The 8,608-nt window shown below is 37.2% G+C and overlaps 1 long non-coding RNA gene across 2 annotated transcripts; it reads left to right on the forward strand.

Moving 5' to 3' along the window:
* The first annotated feature begins 2,087 nt into the window (after positions 1-2,087).
* On the forward strand, positions 2,088-4,505 carry LOC147556953 (uncharacterized). 2 transcript variants are annotated; one of them, XR_015233667.1, is made up of 3 exons: positions 2,088-2,866; positions 3,820-3,969; positions 4,454-4,505. It is a non-coding gene; the product is annotated as an uncharacterized LOC147556953 (long non-coding RNA). The 2 variants fall into 2 exon arrangements; XR_015233666.1 differs by having other exon boundaries at positions 4,220-4,499.
* The last annotated feature ends 4,103 nt before the right edge of the window (positions 4,506-8,608 follow it).

Genomic DNA, 8,608 nt, shown 5'->3' on the forward strand with positions numbered 1-8,608 from the left:
ACCTGCACTTGTGGTGTTCTTCGAGGCGTGGGTTCTTTTGTTTTTTGTGAAGGGGGTTTTCTGATTGAACTTCTCTCTTTCAGTTTGTTTTTCATTCTTCACAAGGTGGTCTTATTTCAATTGAAAGCTATAATTTATTTTCGTTTCTCCTTTTCAGGGATTTCGATGGTGAGGCCTATTCTTCCATGTTCATTGGTTTTCGAGGAGGATTGTGGACAACTTCGTCAAGTTAACCGGGTGAAGGGACTTCTAAACTTGATTTTAAATTGTTTATCCTTGTTAAAGAAGTTATAGTTTAGATCTTAAATCCTGTGGGGGTTCTCCTGGGATTTGCAACGAGACAGTGAATCTATTTAATACTTCCTCAGGAACTTGCTTGCAATACTCAATATATTCTCCTGTCTTGGTGGTGATCAGTTTGGGGACCGGGTTCATTTCTTTTTCTGTGAATGGGGTTATTCTCATTGAACTTTCTTCAGTCAGTTTCATTTCTTTTTCAGGATCTTCTTGAACATATTCGTTTTCGTCTTTTTCACTGGCATCTTTGTTATGGGAATGCTAGTATTATTCTGCACTTGATTTGGAGATGTAATGCGTTACAAAGTGTTCTATTTCTTCTTTCATTAGGGTGTTTTCAGTCGTTCTAAGTAGTCATTTGAGTATATTCGTTGGCTAGGATGGTAGGGACTTCGAAACTTAACTGTGTGAAGGGGGCTTTGTTAACTTGCTTCTGTTTTTTTCCTTCAATACATCGGAATGATAAGTAACGCGCTCAAAAATCAGTATGGTGGAGTCAGCAATACCATAAAAATATTGAACCTTCGGCGGAGCAATACCTTCTTAATTTCTTTTGTCCAGTTCTGCTTTTAACTAGCATAAATTGAGGCATTTGCTATACTTTTTTGTTCTCTTGCGTCATTTTCTTTATTCTTGGCACTTTACACATTTGAGCTCTGCAGAGAAAAGTTCATTATTATTCTTGGACGGAAGGGGGTTTGCCTGCAATTTCAGTTGGACGAAGGGGCATTTCTGTCTCAACTTAAATTTGGTTGCAACTCCTACTTTTTTCTTTGCATGTTCCCAGGTATCTCCCGTTTATGCGTCTTTGACTTCCAGTTGTCCTTGTATTGCTCATGTCCTCAGGAATATAGTACTGTTGATTTTTGGTTCTTAAGTGGCAATTTTTAGTGAGCTTTCTATACCTTTTTGTCCCTTAACAAGGCCTACATGTTGGTTTTCCGCTGTGTTAGTTGTTGGTAGGAAGGAAAAACTGTTGTCTTATTTTCTGCTTCCAATTCCTAGTCGGCCTTTAAGATTCTGTTCTTTTCGACAAATGAGAATTTTCCATTTAGAAGACGTTTTTCTGTTTTTCGACTTTCTTCTTTGTTCTTGCTAGAAGAACACCAATTGAAGCATGTGAAATTCATTATTTTTTCGTAGGCAGATTTGAAATGGCCTCACTCTAAGGAGATCTGGTCTAGTTTGCCCTCAAGAGGATCTCCTATTTTACATAGGGTTTACTACATTCCTCTTCCATATTGTAGGTTTATCCTTTTCTACCAGGGTTTAGGCCTTATCTTTTTATTTATTTTGATCGATGCTATTTTTTCTATTTTATAATTTCAGGAATTGTGTTATCCATAACCAATTATATGTGTTCTTCTCATGTCCCCCGGAAAGATAGTACTATTAGTTTTTATTTTATTTTTTGCTTTCAAGCTTTCCATATTCTAAGATCCTCGCTATTTATCTTTTCAGTCCTCAAAATGTGCAAAAAGTGGAGTAGGCAAAAGTCCTTTGATTTTCCCAAGGACCTTCGAACTGGAATGACTCCAAGGAAATCATATTTGGTTCTCTTCCTTATTTATGGATGTGTTAGTTGTGCAAATATAGAAGGGGTGAAGGGGATTTTCTGATTGAACTTCCCTCTAAGTGTTTCTTTTCCTTTCTTTACAGGGTGGTCTTCTTCAATTGAAAGACGTAATTTATTCATCCACTGTAGAGAGGGATGATCTCAAAAGAAGAGGGATGATTTTAACTAATTAGCGTGCGAGATGCAAATTGGATGAAGACTATTGAAGAGTCAGTTAGCCACTTATGCATCCACTGTAGAGAGGCTTCGAAGCTGTGGTATTTCTTCATTGGCTCGGAGGGGGAACATTGGTGCTGCCCCAGGTCGTTGACTCGGGTTTTGGAAGGTTGGAGAAGAGCTAATGTATGCAAAGGCAGGAGGGATATATGGAGCCTAATCCCTCACGCCATCTGCTGGTCTATTTGGAAGGCCAGAAATGAGGGCATTTTCAAAGACTCCCTTAAGAGTCTTAGGGTGGAAGTGGAAGATGTTCTTGGTCTTCTCTTTCATTGGTCTAGAAATATAGGGAAGTATCGGAACTTGTCATATTGTGATTTCCTATCCAATTGGGAGGATATCATAAAGTAACACTGTCCTATATCGGTGTCCTTATTTTGTTTTTTGTCTCTTTTCGCTTTGTAATTCTTTTCCCCATATATTAATTCAAACGTTTCAAAAAAAAAAAGACGTAATTTATTTTTGTTCTTCTCAGGGATCTCATGATGGGGTGGTTAGTCTTGTTCTGCCGTAGTTCATTGTTTTGCTAGGAGGATTGTGGTCAACTTCGTCAAGTTACCTGTGTCAAGGGGGTTCCTGAATGTGCTTCTTTCATTTTTATCCTTGTTAGAGAAGTTATAGTTAACGCATCAAAATTATGTGATGTTCCCAGGGATTTGGGACGTCACAATCAATGTATTGAGCACTTCTGGAGGAACTTGCAGTACTCACATACTCTCTCGTATCCTGGTGGTGATCAATTTGAGGACTGGGTTCCATTTGGTTTCTGTGAATGAGGTACTTGCCTCTTCAGTTTTGTTTCTTTCTTCCGGATCTTCTTGAACGTATTTGTTTTTGTCTTTTTCACATGCATTTTGTGATAGGAAGGCTGTCTTTTTCGGCCACTTGATGTTGGGAGGCGATGGGTTAAAAAGCGTTCTATTTCCTCTTTCTTTAGGGTGTTTCAGTAGTTCTAATACTCGTTTGCTAGGATGCTTGGGAACTTGGGGTCAACTTTGAAAGTTAACTGTGACTGTGTGAAGGGGACTTTCGGAACCCGCTTTTTTTTTCTTTGTTAGAGAGGAGTTACTGGCACGAGATTCATTGAATTTTTCTAGGGGTTTGCAGCTTGGCGAACTCCACTGAGACCTTATCAAATTGAGTTTTTTTCTTCAACTCTGGGTCTTTAAATATTTTTCTGAGGCCATAGTTTTCTTTGAATTTCTTGTCCATAATCATGTAAGCTTGTTCTTTTACGTTTCTCCACGTGGTTTGAGGAGTATCTTTCTTTATTATCTTTTTTGACTATTGGATTAGGTTTACATTGGGAATGCTTGATTTTCTTGAAGGGGGCTTTCTAGACCGACTCGTCGAAGTTACATTTTTCTGTTGGGGTATCTATGCAATTTTTTTACTTAAAGGACTTGTCAAAAGGCATCTGCTTATCATATGATGCGCGTTGAACAACAATGTTTTTTCACTTTATTATTAGGAATATGTATTGAACCTGTTATTGGTGACCATAGTTCGTCACCTGAGGTCAGAATGAGGAACATTGGGATTTCTCTTTACCATCTAGTTCTAGGTTTGCTCAAAATTATTACTTTTTTCCTTCTCATTTGGTTGAAAATTTGAAATATTATTCTGGCTTGTTTGTTTGTTTGGCAGAAGATTCTGCAGTTAGTTGGAGCTTTGGTTTGGTTTTCTCGTAAGGGGTTTTCTGTTCTAATTCTTAATTCTCTCCCTTTTAGGGGTATATCTGATTTCAACGTTAAGCATTCAGTTTCCTTCCACTTCCTTCTGAGTACAGAGTACGGGAGGACCAAAAATTTTATCCAGCTCATTTTCGAAGGGGAAAAGAATCATTGGATAGCTTTCCTCAGTTTGCTGTTTATAACTTCGTAAGTGTTTTTACAATTGCGTACTGAAGTTACCTTATTGGTTGCACTCTGTTTCTAAGATCTTTGCTAGTTACTGGTCTAGTTTTAGTGGATGTGTACATCGTTGATGTTATCAGTATTTGCAGTCTTGTTCCTTTTCAACTTTTACCGGGAGTTTCTGTATTAAGTTGCTTGTGTGGGAATGTGTTAGATCTTCTTGATTTATTCTTATTGACGCTGAACGAACAAAATTTTTTCACTTCATTTCTAGGATTTGCATTATGGTGGATGCTGCTGTCCATAGTCAACCACCTTAAGCTGAAAAAAGGAACATTTGAACTTTGAAGTTCCCATGGCGACCTATTTATGGGTTTTAGTTTGAGGGTGCTTATTCCCATTTTAGTTTGTGGGTTTCATCTTTTGTTTGGCATACCAACTTTCAGCATGAAGCATACAGTTTTCTTCTATTTTCAGCATGAAGCATACAGTTTCCTTCTACTTTCAGGGCGCACAATTTGGACAACCAAAATCTATATATCGCTCATGTTATGAGTGGATTTCTGATGTGATGAATAATTGCAGGTTTGTTTCCCGTTTTTAGCGGGATATTAACTTGTTCCCAGGTTCTTTATCATTGTTTCGTTCTTGGTTCCATTTTATCTTTTCAAGGTGCCGAGGTTCAATATCATCGCATATTAGTGTCAAACTGTTTATGTTGAATGGACCTTGCTTAGCTAAACTGTAGTGCTACTGCAGTGGGAGACTTCATGGTGATTTATTTGTTTGTCATAAAGTCCTCACCTGCTTGATGTTTTAATTATCTAGTTAGGTTGTTATCTTTCGTTATTTATCTATTTTGGCTTCATCTATGCTTCGTTTCTGCTTAAGTTTGTTTTATAATTGCCTAAGTTTGTTTGATAACTGGCTTCATCTATGCTTCGTTATTTATCTATTTGAGTATGTCTTTGTTTTCTCCTTTTGGTAAAGCATTTCCTGTTAACATGATCTCAAATTATATTCAATGTAAAAAGTTCTATGATGTTCTATAGGAAAGTATTTGTTTAGTTCTTTTTTAATACTAAAATATGCAATGTAAAAAGTTTGATTATTCTATAGGAAAGGCAGCTTCTTTGTGAGACAGCTTGGGCTTTCTTCTCTTTTCAAAAGGGGGTTGTCTAGTTCAGATTTTCTCCTTTACTTTGCTCACGATGATCTATTGAAACGAAAAATTGGTAACTTCTGTGCCATTTTCTTTCTCAGGGAGGATCTTTGACACGGACTTTGAGTAGCTATTCCTGTTCTTCCTCTACTATCATGGGAAGGCGGTCGCGTTTGATAAATCTACTAACATTATATCTTTTGTGGTTTTATTTGTAATTCTATGTATTTATTCTGCTTTTTATCCTTGTTAGAGGAATAATAATTGAAGCATGTGATATTATTTAATTTTTTCCTTCTTCTTTTAAACTAGACTTGTTCTAGGAAAATACAACTTGATTTTCTGGCGAGGGTTTTTTCCTAGTTTACATAGATTACCTAAACTCATCTCTACAGTAGGTTTATCCTTTTCTGTGAGTATTTACATATCTCTATTGATAAAATTTAATCCATTTAATACTTTTCATTCATATGCAAAATTGCAAATATTATAGATAGTTTCTTCGTAGAAAAGAGTACTACTAAATTTCCTTTTTGGTTTCTAGCGTGCCATATTGTAAGAATCCTGCTATATCTTTTCATTACCTAACATATGCAGTCTTCTGTTGTGTTGTTCGTTTGTTTCGAGGACAAGAAGTGTCTAATGGAGATGGTTCATGTGGAAGATATCTCTGTATGGGGAAATGTGGAAATGTATTCCAAGCCTCTTATGTCATATGGTGGGGCCAAATAGGGTAAAATTGATGTGGCCATAAAAGTCAACAAATGCAACTCCTTTGCATTGTTAGCATACCCTATGTCCTGCCATCCTTGTTTCAAGGAAGAAAAAAAGGAAGCTTGGTATTGATGGAAGGAGAAAATTTGGGCCAAGCATTAATTGTTCTCTTGACTCTTACGGGTGAACGAAGGCCTATAAATTGGCTTCTTCATTCACAATATATTCATCCCATCTCCAGAGAGTTTCTCTTCTGTGTAATTGAAAGAGAATGAGAGAGTGTGAGATCAAGAGAGTTGAGTAAGTGTAAGGGTGGGAGTTGTAGTGAGAATTGTAACCGGGGAGTACACTAGACTTTGTGTACGGTAACTCGGGTAAGTTGTAACTTCATATTCATAGTGGATTTGCTTGGTGCGGCTGAAAGAGGACGTAGGACTTGCTCCGAACCTCTATAAATCTTGTGTGTCATTATTCTTTATTTGCTTCGTGGTTATGTTTGATTTATTCACCATTTCATCCAAGATCCTGGTTTTCCGCATTAGAGAAAAACTCTAAGTAGACTGATCACCTATAAGGAGTGGTTATTTTTCTCAACATCTTACATACAACAGTGCCTCAATACTTGCAGGGTGTGCGCCTGTTGGGTCTGGAAGAGCTCTCCTCACAGAAAGTGGAGCTTTCGTATTTCTTGTACACCATCTTTCTGAATTCTGTTAGGTTGTTCCGCGCTGAATTTCTTTTTGTGTGGAGTGAAGACCATCTTTCTAGATCTCCTTTTTTCACAAGTGTATTAGGTTTACACGGTGTCTTGTTTTCTTCTTGAAGGGGGTTTTCTACACCAACACGTAAAAGATGCCTCAAATTATTTCAGGAAATGTTAATGGGATGTCTGCTATCCAACACTCATCTTGATCCTTGATATTCCAGAACTAGAAATTGCTCTGAAAAACGACTCGGTATATATGGAGGGAGTTTTCTGTATTAAGTTGCTAGCGTGGAAATTTGTTAATTCTTCTTTCTTGTAACTGTGTATGTTAAGTTACGTTATTGGTTCTGGAAGATAATGTTGCATGACTTTCTTTAATTTTTCTCTCTGTATTGAAGTTATATGGACCAGTTTTAGTGGGATTCTGATGCGATGAGTATTTGCGGGGTAATTTCCATTATTAGCGGGATAATAGCTTGTGCTCAGGTTCTTCACTCTTGTTTCCTTCTTGGTTTCTTTTTGGTCTTCCCCTGGTGCCCAGATTTGATTTCATGTCCTGCCACTGCAGTGGATGACGTTATGGTGATTTACTTTTTTGTATCTTGAGGTCCTCACGTGGTTGATGTTATAGTTATCTAGTTAGGTTATTTTTTGTTCTTCGTCTATTTTGGCTTCATCCGTGCTTCGTTTCTGCATCTGTTAGTTTGTTCTATATATGGCTACTTTAAATTGCATGTGAATAATATTATTGTTGGATGTTATCTAGTGAGCGACTTAACATGAATTATTTCTTTCAGATGTGGTGTATGCAGTGTTTTATGTCGAACTAGGAACTGGAAGTCTGGAATGATTGTTGAAGTAGTGCCTCCACATGAGCCTACCACCGAGGCATTCGATACTACCTTCACAACAACCATTTTTGACTCTAGGGAATTGATGTTTTGTAATTGCCGATGTCTAGTTATCTAGTTAGGTCCATACCAGTTTTGTAACTTCAACATGATCTAGTCTTTTTGTTACTGTCATTTAGAATATGTCCCTCGTTTTCACGGTCAATAACTGGGTATTGCTGCTTGCATAACTTTAGAACATATCTTGGTTGTTGGAAAGTTCGGAAGGTTTATCGTTTTTCTTTAGAATTCCACACTGTGATTAAAGGATTGATGACATGGGGATGGTTGCCTTCATTTCAGTGTCCATCTAAAAGCTACAACATCTTCAACAAAAATATATCTACCAATTTGATTTGTTGGAATTGATTGTTCTGGCTCATGTCCCGAGGGGAAAAGAAAAATCGGATGTCACTTCTCGATCGCCGTTCATATGTACCTTGTAATTGTGTATGGTAAGTTAAGTTATTGGTTCTGGAAGATAAGGTTAGATGACTTTCTTAAGTTTTCGCCCCCGTTTTGAAGTTGTATGCTGTCTAGTGGTGATTTATTTGTTCGTAGCACAAATGCCTCACGTGCTTGATTTTCTGTTGTCTAGTTAGATGTTTTCTGTTGAGAGACGTGACATGAATTATGTGTTTCAGATGTGGTGTATGTAGTGTTTTATTTCGAAGTAGGAGTTGGAATGATTGTTGTGATAGTGCCTCTACATGAGCCTGGCACCGCCAAGGCATTCGGTATTACCTCTGCAGCAACCATTTTTAAATCCAGCGATTTGAAGTTTTGTTCTTGTAATTGCCAGTATCTAGTATCTAGTTAGGTCCATATCAGTTTTGAAACTTCAACATGATCTAGTCTTTTTGTTACTGTTAATTAGAATCTGTTGTCCCCTTGAAGTTTTCACGGTTAATATAGAATATGTTGAGATAACTGGGTATTGCTTCTTTCATAAATTTAGAACATCATCTTGGTTGTTGGAAAGTTCAGAATGTTTATCGTTTTGCTTAGATATCTTTATAATGCTTTGTAATACCACACTGTGATTAACGGATTGTTGATATGGGGATGTCTCCCTTTGTTTCAGTGTCCATCTAAAATTTACCAACATTTGTAACAAAAAGTATTTCAACCAATTTGAGGATGGGTTGGAATTGATTATTCTTTAGTGATTACTCTCACTGTGTTTAGAGA

The sequence above is a fragment of the Eschscholzia californica genome, unplaced genomic scaffold (assembly GCF_041429995.1).
Source record: "Eschscholzia californica isolate CP2 unplaced genomic scaffold, dmEscCali1.0.p SCAF_2, whole genome shotgun sequence".
In the NCBI taxonomy this organism is placed as follows: Eukaryota; Viridiplantae; Streptophyta; class Magnoliopsida; order Ranunculales; family Papaveraceae; genus Eschscholzia; species Eschscholzia californica.